At 42.8% G+C, this 13,440-nt stretch overlaps 1 protein-coding gene across 2 annotated transcripts in view; it reads left to right on the top strand.

Moving 5' to 3' along the window:
• Positions 1-4,075: 4,075 nt before the first annotated feature.
• The window catches only part of TJP2 (tight junction protein 2), a 91,035-nt gene continuing 81,670 nt past the window's right edge, over positions 4,076-13,440 (top strand). The window contains exon 1 of one of the 2 annotated variants that reach the window (XM_026652381.1): positions 4,076-4,121. The gene's annotated coding sequence lies outside the window, so the exon portion shown is untranslated. Of the gene's footprint in view, positions 4,122-4,689; positions 4,792-13,440 lie in introns of those variants that run through there. The other variant, XM_026652380.1, reaches the window with a different exon arrangement.

Raw genomic sequence — 13,440 nt, 5'->3', positions numbered from 1 at the left:
ATGATGTGAGGACAAGAAGTTTTAAATTTGCTGCACACAAATGGAGCTGTTGTGATCTATCATGTGGATGTTCCATAAAGAATAGAAATGATTTGCACACTGCTACTGAGATTTTTTTAAAACCAGTAAGACAAGGAAAAATTGTTCATATCTATGTTCTCATGTCCCAGACTATGCATATGTTACATAATGTTGAATTACTGGCAGTTACAAGATAAAGTCCTCACGAGCAGAAATTGGAAGGTTCCCCATCCCCTACAGAGGATGATAGCAGATACCAGAGACGATGGAAAAATAATATACATTGAGCTGGGCACAAAAAAGAAAGATGTTATTTGCACCCCTTTCCTGGGCTTTTTCTGGAAGATTGACAGGCATAATATCTAGAGAAAGAAAATGTTTAAAACAAGCTCCTCAGCAAGGTAGCTAACCTCTCCAAGTTGCTGAATTATTTTACCAGTTTGTGTTTGGGTAATTGTGTAACACTAAGAAATCAAAATGGTACAATTAATGATTTTGTAGATGTTAATTCACTGATCTTGACTCTGCTCCCGTTACTAATTAATATTTTCTGTTCCGTTTGTCTTATTCTATATAAAACACTTTGTAGCATTCTTCATCTTCAAAGCACTTAAAAACCATTAACTAATCCTAATGACATTCCCATGAGAGAGAAATATTGTCCCCATTTTGCAGATAGAAAATTATATATGGAGTTAACTTTTATTAAGGAAAAAATAATCAGATACCAAAAACCATGTGAAGCAAGTAATGCGAAGGGTCAGACAAACTCAGGAAAGCAAGGACAGTCAGAGATTCCACTCTCCCTATCTGGTCCCATTTTGCCTGAGCATTGCAGTCGGTTATCCAACCTCATCTTAGAGCCCTAAAGTAGCTGAAGGAAAACAATGAGTTAATTAACCCTGAGGCTATGTCTACGCTACTGCGGTAAATCAACCTACGCTATGCAACTCCAGCTACATGAATAACGTAGCTGGAATTGATGTACCTGAGGTGGAGTTACCACGGGGTCTACACCGCGGGAGGTTGACGGGAGAAACTCTCCCGTTGACTTACATTACTCTTCTCGTCAGGTGTAGAGTACAGGGGTCAACTGAAGAGTGATCTGCTGTCAATTTGGCAGGTCTTCACTAGACCCACTAAATCGACCGCTGGTGGATCGATCTCAGAGCGGTGAAGCCTGAGTGTCAACACCTATATTAACTCTTGTTTGTTTGGAGGGGGGATGTTAGTCCATTAATGTCACTTAAATTTGGGTTAATGATTGATTATACTTAGAAGCAAGACCTTTACAAAATTTTTAATGCAGTGATATGTTGTCTTAATAGAAGCAGGATCCTTCTGTCTGCTGTGCTTAGTTTCCAAGTCAAGCGGTTTCATTAAAAACACTGTGTCTTACTCTTTCTGTTCACTGCATGGCATATTACACCACATTTAATCAAAAAGCAGTTCTGTGAACCCATGCTTTTGGGAATTCTGAGAATTTCTAACCTTTGGCAACTGCTGCAAAGTGACCTGACTAGCAACTGCACTGCAAATTATTAAAAGTGTTCATTAAGCCCTGTACAGGGTAAAGTCCAACGGCTACAATACATTGTCTTATAAAACTGTTGTTGGGGATTAAACTGTTTGATTTGGGAGAAGTTTGCTTAGATGGGAACGGTGAAGCAAACTAGCCAACAATTGGTGATTTTATTGGTCCTTTATGATGTGTAAATATTACTACTTTTTTTTTAAACTCATTTTTCACATTAGGACCATCACGTCTTGACTCTCCCTTTTCAGCTGGAGAACTTTAGCAAAGACCTGGAAAGCTGAAATATCTGGAATTACAGCTTGCAGCACAGGCTTATTTGGGAAGTTTAGATTTCAGGATCATGTCTGGAAGAGCTGGAGGGGTCAATTACACTTTTTAGCTTGCAACTTGAGCTGCTTCGCCTAAGACTGATATCAGAAGTTTCAGCCTAGAGCTATGATGTCAACACCCAAAGATTGCTCATGTCCCCTAGCAAAACAGAGTAAAGTCATTCATAATTCTTCTGTAATAAAGGCAGGGATTAAAATACAAACATCTGAGGCCAATATTATATACCCTGAAAGAAGAGCAAAGGAACCAAGCCCTTTTAACAAACAACAGTAAAACTGTCCTAAATTAAGAGGTTTTTAATAACTTGTGATCCCAAATTCATAACAGCACATAGCTAGAGCTTTAAAAATATGCAAATACAAGGGATAGAATGGCATCAGGTATTGGTACTGGGATGTGGGCTAGAGACACTCCATCAGTTTTAATCTGTCCTAGACCTGAAATAAATGAAAATTTAATGCCATTTAATGGCTGCTCAGTGACATGCTATGAGCTGATGCTCTCAGTCCAATTCCTAGAGATCATTTGCTCACAGAGTGGTCTTAACTGGTACCATTAGCAGACTAAACAGAGATCAGTGTGCGACATGCATTGAGCATGAACTACCCTCAAAGGGGTGAGGAAAGACAATTGCAGGGCAGATCAGGTAAAATTAGCCCACATTCTGCTCTGCAAAGAGTTTCAAAGTGATCTCACAAAACTGGGTGACTGGGCAATAAAATGGCAGATGAAATTCAATGTTGATAAATGCAAAGTAGTGCATTGGAAAACACAATCCCAACTATAAATACAAAATGATGGGGTCTAAATTAGCTGTTACCACTCAAGAAAGAGATCTTGGAGTCATTGTGGATTGTTCTCTGAAAACATCTGCTCAATGTGCAGCAGCAGCCAAAAAAGCTAACAAAATGTTAGGAACCATTAGGAAAAAGATATAAATCCATATATAATCCATGGTATGCTCACACCTTGAATATTGTGTGCAGTTCTGGTTACCCCATCTCAAAAAGATACATTAGAATTGGAAAAGGTACAGAGAAGGGCAACAAAAACGATTAGGGGTATGGTACGGCTTCCATATGAGGAGAGATTAAAAAGGTGGGGACTTTTCAGCATGGAAAAGAGTTGACTAAGAGGAGATATGATAGATATCTATGAAATCATGAATGGCATGGAGAAAGTGAATAAGGAAGTGCTATTTACTCCTTCACATAACAAGGACCAGGGTCACCCAATGAAATTAATAGACAGCAGGTTTAAGACAAACAAAAGAAAGTACTTCTTCACACAACACGCAGTCAATCTGTGAAACTCTTTGCCAGAGGATGTTGTGAAGGCCAAAACTATAATAGGGATCAAAAAAGAACTAGATAAATTCCTGGAGGATAGGTCCATCAATGGCGACCCCGTACACTGAGTGTCCCTAGCCTCTGTTTGCCAGAAGCTAGGAGTGGATGACAGGATGGATGACTCCATGAGTGCGTGATCTGTTAATTCCTTCTGAAGCACCTGGCATTGGCCACTGTCGGAAGAAAGGATACTGGGCTAGATGGACAATTGGTCTGACCCAGTATGGCCGTTCTTATGTTCTTGTACTTTTTCTGTGACTAAACAGAGCCAACAGCTGTCAAATCAGCAGTGCTTTTTAAGAGTAGTATGATTTGTAGAGGCTGCAATTGAGATCTCAAGGAGATTGCAATCTACATAGACAAAGGGTGGGAGGGGAAACAGGCACATAGAGGTGATGTGACTTGCCAAAGGTCACACAGTAGGACAGTAGCAGAGACTGGATTAGCCTTCATCTCTCCTGAATCCCAGGCTCTTCTCCCCATCCTATGGATCACACTGCATTTCAAACATTTCCGAAGGAAAAAGTTATCAAACTTTTACGCTGTAAAGCCAAGTAGTCAAAGATCAGGGAAGATAGGGCTGTTTTTCTTATATTTTCTTTTGAAATTAATATATTTGTGATTTGGAATTTCCGCTCACTTATGAGGCAAAACTGTCAGCAAGAGGGTGAGTTTCAGGTCAAAACAATGACTGGTTTAGTGGCTCATTAGATACTATACAGTGACTAAGCTCCGAGTGGAGTTGCTTTCCTCATCGCACCTATTGTACCAGGGCTTTGAACCGGTATTTCCTGTTCCACTCTCTCCAGCCAGAGCTAGTCGCGGGGGTGGCCAGAGGGCGAAGCTGCCAGTAAATGTCTGGAAGAGAAGGCACCGAGTCTGGGGTAAGTTAGCAGATCAGCTCCGGCTGCGGCTCTGTGTTTTGGTGTAAGGTCAGCTGGAAGCCGAGCTCGTGCTGGAAAGTTTGTGAGAGTTTTCAGGCAGGATCCCTGCACTTCGGGGGCGCGTTGCCCAGCCAGGGGAAGGCCAGGAGCTGGGCTAATCAAACGCAGGCGGAGCGTTAACGCCCAGTGCGCAGGACTCGGGCACAAACCTCGGGCAGGCAGGCAGCGCTTCCGTGCACTGGAGCTCCCGGCTCCACCTTCCTTCCCGCTTGCTGGGCAACCAGCGAGGGCAGGGCCGGGCGCGCGTGTCGCCGCCTGGGTATTGGGCGGGGGAGGTGAGACTCGAGCCGCAGGTGCCTGCTGGGCTTTCCGGGGATCGCTCTAAGGGGCTGGGCCCGTTCCCATCCCGGGCCCCCGAGCGGCGCGCTCACCTGCCCTGCGGGAGCCTGCTAGCGCCGCGGCCCCGGATTAAACACCTCCCCCCTCGCTCCTTTTCCCTCTGCCTCCAACAGGAAATAGCCTGACTCAGAAACACACCGCAGCCGCACCCCCTTCCCCAGACGTGAGCGCGGGCAGGGGGCCGGCGAGCGCCCAGCTCCATAAGGTGCGCGGGCTGCTACAGGGTCCGTCTGCTCCGGACACATTTCCCCCGGCTCAGCGCCAGCGCCAGGTATGTCACTTACCTGGGGAGTGGGAGTGGGAGCGGGAGCGGGGCTGAGCCTTTGGACTCCCGTTTGAAGCGGCTTCTCCGCTAAACTTCTGGTTCCAACCCACCCCCCTGAGCTTAGTCCTTAGGCGAAACAACGGGGGGTATTGCGGGACATGGGACCGAAGGATGTAATTCCCACTTACCCACGTGTACGCTAGGCACTTCGCCTGTTTTTTAGCTGGGACTCTTCCAGCGTAGATGACGCTGGGAGCAGGAGTGGGGAAGGAATTGTTCCCGTTTGTTTGTTTCTGTTTTGTTCTGTCAAAACCCCTGTTTTGAATTATTTCCTTGCGCAGAGGTGTGCAAAGCAACCCCCTGACTTTTGGGGAGGCTTGGAACTGAACATCCGGCTCCTGGCGCTGAATGGGGCTGAACAAAACTTCTGTTCCCCAGCCAGTGAGGAAGTTCTGCTCCGGAGCCCGGCTTCCCTAAACTTTGGGCATATCTCTGATCTGGATCGGGAAGTTGTAGCTCACCCTCATCTCTGCTTTCCTGCCCTTTTGTGTACGTGCGTGAGCCTTGGTTGAGAGAAGCCTGGATTGGGTGTGTGTGGCTGGCTGCACATTGTACTTTGTTTAGCCTCATGTTAAATTGGAGGCAAGCCTCGGCAGGCTGCCTGCCCCTGGCGTCAGGAGGGAGGGGCTCTTCTTCCTGGCTCATACTACCAACCTCTCCTCTAGGGAGTGTGAATAGCGAGAATCTGATTTACAGATGATCTTTTCTTTAACAGGATTACGGGCCTATATGTTTCTGTTCCCACATTAAGTACTTTCAGGGAGACTATGATAGTAGGTGGGAAGAGCTGTCACTGAGGAATCAGATAGGCTTTATTAGTTTTCTTTCTTTGAGGGTGGGAGAGAAGCACACACCAAAATAATAGGGATTTAGAATGTCTTTGCAATACAAAGAATTCCCAAGATCTTTATGTTGGCACATCCTCACTGAATTCCAGCTATACTTCAAACTTCTGGATCGGGGACATTTCCGAGTGTCAAGGTATCTTAAAACAAGGTGTGGCAATTCAGGAGTTCAGAAATACTTTTACAACTTTTCTGTTTCTTCAGTCAGACCTATTAAGTCCTCATTTCCCCTTTATATTTCTTACTAGGTTTAAAATATTTGCTAATCTTAAACACAAGCATAATATTACCAATATTGCTAATAATAGTATTAGATGAAGTTTCAGACAAGATTTAAAAACAGAGATTGTGACAAGGGCTAAGGTAGTATTTGAAACCTCTAAACCCCAAGGTTGGGCCCCCATAGAAGCCACCGCACGTCTACTTTGATTAAACTCTGGATGTGACTGAGCATGGGTACAAGGAGCCCATTGAGATTAACTAGAACAGTGTTTCCCAAACTAGGGTTCACGAAATGTTACAGGGGGTTCTCGGGGAAAAATTCCCTAATGGCAGACAGAGCTGTCCCTAGGGACCCTGGGCAGCATGGGAGACTGAGGAGACTTAACCTTCAAGACTCCTTATAAGAAATGGAAAGGGAGGTGGATATTTTTTGCTGTTTTTAAAATTAAATAGGCAGCTAGTATTATTTTTAAAATTATTATGAAGAACAAATTTAAGCTTTGTTGTAACGTGCGTTGTTTGCCTGGACTGCTCAAGACCTGAATGCTTGTGTAGGAGGAACTCTGAGTTGGCTTCTTAAATACCTTCATGCTGTTTCACATCTGATACTCCTTGATGAAACATAGGAGCCTTGTCTTATAACAGGCTTATTCAAAGTGATACAAGCTACAAAAGTGAGATCTTGGAAGAGTGTTGCCATTTTCATAATGCAATAAAAATACTGTAATGATAAATAATAATTAATAATACATAGTGTGTAATAAACATGTCACAAAAACAAATTTTATATTTCCAAGATCACTGCTTTTATAATTTATACTCAGGTACAGGAGAAAATCCCTGGAAATATTCATTTTTAAGAGGGGGTTCACGAGACTTGACATTTTAGTGAAAGGGGTTCACAGGTTGTTAAAGTTTGGGAACCACTGAACTAGAATGTATTGGTGCAGTGCCTTGTACAGTGGACTTTCATTTTAATGAGCATCACTTATGGTTCGAGAGACAAGGTGGGTGAGGTAATATCTTATATTGAACCAACTTCTGTCGGTGAGAGAGACAAGCTCTTGAGCTCAGGGCAAGTCTACACTACAAAATTAAGTCAACCTAAATTATGTCGACTATGCCATGGTAGTAACTGAATAGTTTTTTACACATCCACACTATGCTCCTATGCTCCTTGCATTGGCGGTGTGCATCTTCACCAGGAGTCCTTGCACCAATTTAATTGCCAGTGTGAGAAATTGTGGGACGGTTTCTGAAAGGTAGCAAGTCGATGTAAGCAACCCAGTGTCTACACTGACACTGCGTCGACTTAAGCGTTATGCCTCTCATGGAGGTGGAGTATTTAAGGGCTTGTCTACACTACAAAATTAAGTCAGCTGTAGGCAGGGGGCTCACACCTGCCCCCCCCAGCTATCAGGTGGGTGCTGGCTCACAGCTAGGGGCCCAGACAGCACAAGCTGTCAGCCCAGTGTGGAGCTCACAGATGGAGCCTCCTAGCTTTGGGGCTGAGGGCCAAGAGCGGGAGACAAAATGTGAAATAATAGCCCTGAAAATGACAAGAATGTCAATTTCACTGCTGGTAGGCTACCTGCTGTGAAATTGAACCCTGCTATCAGCCCCAAAGTGGTGGTAGTGGTGGCTTCTGCTGTTAGCCCTGCTGCCAGGACTGAGAGCTGGGAGCTCCACCGGTGCCTTCTGGTGAGGGATTGGAGGGGGAGGAGTAGAGCTCTAGCCCAAGCTGCAGGCGGGCTCTGTAGTATAGATCAAGCCTTACTCGGTGTAGTAGGCGAGTTATGTTGGTGGGAGCTACATTTTAGTGTAGACACTTACAGGGATAGGTTGACGTAAGCTGCCTTACGGTGCCCTAACTCTATAGTGTAGACCAGGTTACACAGAGCTCTTCTTCAGGTCACTTATGTTGTCATTTGGCTATGGATCAAAAATAACTATTCAAAAGCCATTTCTAATTGGTGTTGATGTGTTGCTAATTGGTGCTTGTGGTTATTTAGTGTTGGGCATGACACAAAAATAATAACCATGCCTAGCTCTTATTTAGTGCTTTTCATTAATACACTTTAGTTCCTTTTCTGAAGAGTTTACACTCCAAAGCCCCAATCTGCAACAGCTTGCAATATTGGGGTGACAAGAGACAAAGACAAAATGCACTGTTGCAGAGGTGGGGATGATTTAATAGCCTTTTCTGTTTTGTTTAACTTTAACAAATTTGTTCTAATGGGGCCTGCAGTTGTAAGGATGAGAAGGGAAGTAATTATTTTCAAAAATGGGAAAGAAGTTCATACTTTTTGGTAATTATGTGATTGCAGATAAAGAATGCTACAGCCTGGTTGCTGGTCAGAGCTACTTATAAACCTGACCCACCTGTCTCTACCTCACAATGCTTGCTAAAATTGGTCACATCCTTGTAAGGAGGTTTTTCTTCTGTGAATGTATCTGTTTTTAGTAAGCTCACTGCCTGAGTGATTTGGATATAATCATCTAAGTGGGGGTTGCCAAACTGCCTGTTATAACATGTCACTGTATAGTATATTCAACACAGTGGGCCATATTCTGTCTGTTTGACACCCCGGATAGCCCTGCTAATCCAAGAACTGTTAAATCTAGAATTTGTGCTTAGTACAGGTGTGAAATTAGAGGGCTGTGTGTGTAATATATCTTGAGAGCCTAGCATGGGTGAAAACTGACCATAATATTGTGCACAAAATGCAATCTCTACAGAGCTCCTTCACATAGCCTTTTAAGTTTAAAATAAGCCATCACAGTAATTGTCTCCCATATCTTTGCTTAATCTCACCCTTCCCTAGTTCAGTGTCTCATAAGGAGAAGCAGGAGAGAGTTCTTTGATTTTAAAATAGCATGTAGCTGCTGACACTGTTCACAGAGTTGAACTGGGTTTTGTTTTGTTTGTTCGTTTTTTTAAAGAGTATGTGTCAACAGCATCAGAAAAAAGAATTGGACAATAGCCATCCTGAATGATGAGAAATTGAATAATATCCAAATCTTCATTTAGTTCTATTTTAAATACAAAATTGGCAAAATGTTTGGCACCAGTAGCTTTCATTAACAGCCAGACAGCTCTAAAAGCGCATGACAGAAATATTTCGATCCGAATATAGAAAGAGATTATTCTTTGGGGGTGGGGGAGTCACTTTTATATGAATGGTTCAGAACAGAATATTCTGTTACAAATGTGAAATTTTCCCATTTGTGTGGAGTTGTCTTGTGTTTTGTTCTGGATTGAATAGAAGAGAGATCTTTAATACAGTATTTTTAAGTCTTTTTTGATCATTTAAGCAGCAGAACTCAGCATTTCCATTCTAAGCACCATAACCAATTCAATTTTTAGTAGCCTCTATCTACATCCAATTAATCCCTTTTTAACCATCTGTGAGTATTTTATCAGTCATTCCAATTTAAAAAAAAAAAAAAAAAGGTGCACAATTATGGAGAAACAGCTACAGTGTATTGGGCTTGGAATATATATTTTTTCTTGACACATTCATATTGTTTTAAACAGACATGAAAGTATCAAGTTTAGTTGAGACAGAGTAAATCTAGTCATTCTGACATGGTTATCTTTCATATCAGATAATTGTGTAAAGTCTGAGTTTTAATCCCAACATGCACTAGACTTCAGCGAGCCTTTGATGGCTTTTCCAAGACAGTCCAACCAAGCCACCAGTAAAACAAATGCACACAACAACAGGCATACAAGGGCATGTTTTAACATGATGTGTGGTGAATTAGGCCTTGTCTATATTAACAGAACTAGCATCCATGTAACTACTAAATTAATCTACTCCAGATAGCTTTGGAGGGTTCTGTTCAAATCTGAACATGACTTGTTCTGAAAACATTCTAAAATAGAACTGTATTATAATGGGGCAGGAGGTCTGTGGAGCTCCTGACACAATTCTGGCTGTCATGTTGATGAGCACCCTTAGTGTGAGCTGAGATTTTGTAGGGTTCCTTCACGACTGTGCACATTATAGCTGCATGTTTTGCTTTTAGGAAGCATGAGAAATCGTAAGATGCTTAGATTTAGGTTAACTGTGGCAAGAAGGTGCAGCTTGGTCTTGTGAGTCATATGTCCTCATACTTCTTAATTGGAGCTATGCAGAAAAATGAACAAATCAGTATTTTTTTAACCAGATTTTTAACGCAGTATAGTTTTCATTCAGCTACAGAGGAGTGCAGACTTGTCAGCGCTGATTTTTCCCCATATTAATTCACACATTCCTACTCATACTTCTCTTAATATGAGTTACTCCTCTATATTCTTCACCCACCACACTAAACAAACTAATTCCAAAAAGTATTTAGACCACGTTTTCTTAAAAACTAAGTCTGAACTCCAGTAAGGTGTGCATTCCTCTATCAAAGGTTCCACATGCTTATGCTACACAGCCTACATTTGCTCTGCTTGTTTCCTGTAGTCATGTTGAAAAGAAAGGTACTTGCTACTCCTTAAGGTCTGACTGGAGAAACCAGCCAAGAAATCTCCCTTCCATGTAGCCATTAGCAGTGATGCTGTGCACAAACAGTGGCTGATTTCTCTCTCTTCCTTCTAGCATCTGCTTCATCAGCTATCTCTGCTTAATAGCCAGCAGATTTGACTTGCTGTGCCATGGAGTGTCTAGCCTCTTTAGTGCAACTTTATATAAGCTGATTCTGAGAATCTCTGGGACCATATGGGCTGTTCAGGCTAGGGACATTCTCTAAGAAGAGGTCAAAAGCATTTCCAATAAATGAAATAATTTAAAGAAGTTTTCTGGCCCTCATCTTCTGTTTCAGTGCCTTCCCTGATTTTTGATATGCCCTCTTTTCCCCACATTATTTCAACAGGTCTAGCTAAATATGATCAGCACTGGGCATATCTTTACGGGAGAGCACCCATGTTGATTTGTAACTATACAAAAAAACAGAGTTAAAAAGATTCCTTAACATTCTTTTTTAATCGTTATTTGTCTAATACTGAAACAAGTGTGCAGGTGGGCCAGATGTCTTGTTTCTTTGTCACTTCCATGATTAGTTTCTATAATCCGTACATGCTCAAAGTAAAAGCTGTTAATTTGGGGCATGTGAGGAAGTGAATTTTGTCTTGTATCCAAGACACTTTCTGCACTGGGGAAAATAACCTGTGGCTAATATTATCAGTTAGGGTACGTCTTCACTACCCGCCGGATCGGCGGGTAGCAATTGATCTACTGGGGATCGATTTATCGTGTCTCGTCTAGACACGATAAATCGATCCCCGAACGCGCTCCACGTCGACTCCAGAACTCCACCAGGGCGAGAGGTGGAAGCGGAGTCGACGGGGGAGCCGCGGCCATCGATCCCGTGCCGTGAGGACGGGAGGTAAGTCGATCTAAAATACGTCGACTTCAGCTACGCTATTCTCATAGTTGAAGTTGCGTATCTTAGATCGATTTCCCCCCCCCCCCCCAGTGTAGACCAGCCCCAAGTTATCTCCCTGCCATCTAGTTCAACTGGTTCTAAAATGGTTAAGCTGTGACTATATGCTTAAGTCACAGGGTCAAATTGCTCGTCACCCTTTATATTAAGTGTGTTTGACTCATAGTAGTGTGAGGGATCTAGCACATTTTCTATAACAGGTGTTGAATATGGTTTATCCCTATCTGTGGACTAGATCATGCCTAGCCTCTGCACATGAGTCGTTCCTTGCCATAATGCTGTATATACAAGGTGATCCAAAGGAGATAGGAAGAAGAAAAGGCCATGGCCTCTACAGCAGCGTTCTTACCCGGGGTCCACCAAGCATGGCTAGCGTTAGACTTACTGGGGCCCAGGGCTGAAGCTCTGGAGCCTCACAGTGACTGGAGCCTCACGGCGACTGGAGCCCCACTGCCCTGCTATTTGAGTTGAAGCCCAAGCAACTGAGCTTCATGGGACCCTTGGCAATTACCTTGCTTGCTACCTCCTAACACCAGCTCTGGCATTTATATGCAAAAAGACAGTTGTGGCACAGGCAGGCTGTGGAGTTTTTATAGCATATTGGGGGTGGAGGGGCGTGGAAAGAAAAAGGTTGAGAACCTCTGCTCTACAGCACTTTTGAGGGGTGTAACCTTGGTCATGCTCCTCTTATGTGTCAGGAGCTCTGGGAAGCACAATGCCTCCCTGGGCTCCTGCTGGGGTTGATACCTCTTTGCAGTTTCTCTAATCTGGGCTATAGCTGAAAGTCACATGAGAGCTCTCTGAGAGCATGCATCTGACGAAGTGGGTATTCACCCACGAAAGCTTATGCTCCAATACATCTGCTAGTCTTAAAGGTGCCACAGGACTCTCTGTTGCTTTTTACAGATCCAGACTAACACGGCTACCCCTCTGATACATGAGAGCTCTCTGTTTGTCAAACTATTTTCAATCCGAGTTGAACCACAGACAGTTGTCCTAATGTAGACATTGCTCAGACAATCTTCTTTGGCCTTCTCCTTTCCTTCCATGTTGCATTTCTTCCTGCCTTGTTCTAGTTTCTCTCTCTGTTCCTCAACCCAAAGTTGGAGTGCATCTACACTAGGAGATCTTTCCTGGAGCAGGGTCAGATGACATGGTAGCCCCAACAGTAGTGCATAGCCTTCATTAGAACTTACATGATTGGCTGTACCAGGGCAGCACCACTATTGCTGTCAAATGAGAATAACATTTCTAGCATAGTCAAGGTTTTGGAGTTTCCTCTTTCATAGAAATTATACATTGAATTGTTTGCAGGCACCTGTAAATAGGTACTGAAACTGGGAATCAACTTTTATTCTGAGGCATAAAATTCACTAGCCACGAGAGTGCTAAATCTGTAGTGTTCTGGGGTTGAGCAAATCCTTTGGGTACTCACTGGGAAGGGTTTATTAGATGCGCCCAGGTGAAAGACTGGAAAATCCATTCATTTTCTACCTTGTATGTGTTAAACAGAGGTGGACAAATACTGGATGAAATTTCTATGCAGGTATGTTTGCATTTTTAAATGAATTTGCTTAAGTCATATTCTCACCTGTCTCATGTTTGCTGCTTGCAACCATTTATGCAATCAAGTTTCACAAATGTGAATAATCCTGGAAGGTAGATTTTTAAGATTACACCATCAGATACTCACAGGAAAACAAATTAAACATCTTCCTGATTACGAGCTCTCTTAAGGAACAGAAATGCTACTGTGTGACTTACTTGACCAAGCCCAACTAAGCAGCACAGCTCAGGCAAGTCACAGAATAAAGCAAATAAGGGGTGGGGTGGGGAAATGTCATCAAATAATTTAAAATAGCAAATATATTTGAGAAAATTATGAACTATGCATATGCTCCACAGACAGACAGAAGTGAAATTAACCTATAGCAGTGTCAGTTTGGTGGAAATGTACAGAGTGGATTTTTTTGTAAATCAACGTGATTAATTTTGGGCGTCTCTGCTGAAGTTTTCTACGGGAGTATAAATATGTGGATAAACCAGTAAGGATTTTTCTTTAGCTACATTTGAAGCCTGTTTTTTTTTTTTT

The sequence above is a fragment of the Terrapene carolina genome, unplaced genomic scaffold, assembly GCF_002925995.2.
Source record: "Terrapene carolina triunguis isolate 2854851 unplaced genomic scaffold, T_m_triunguis-2.0 Scaffold113, whole genome shotgun sequence".
Lineage (NCBI taxonomy): Eukaryota > Metazoa > Chordata > Testudines > Emydidae > Terrapene > Terrapene triunguis.
Note: the sequence above shows the minus strand (reverse complement) of the source record. Positions and strands in the feature narration are given on the sequence as shown.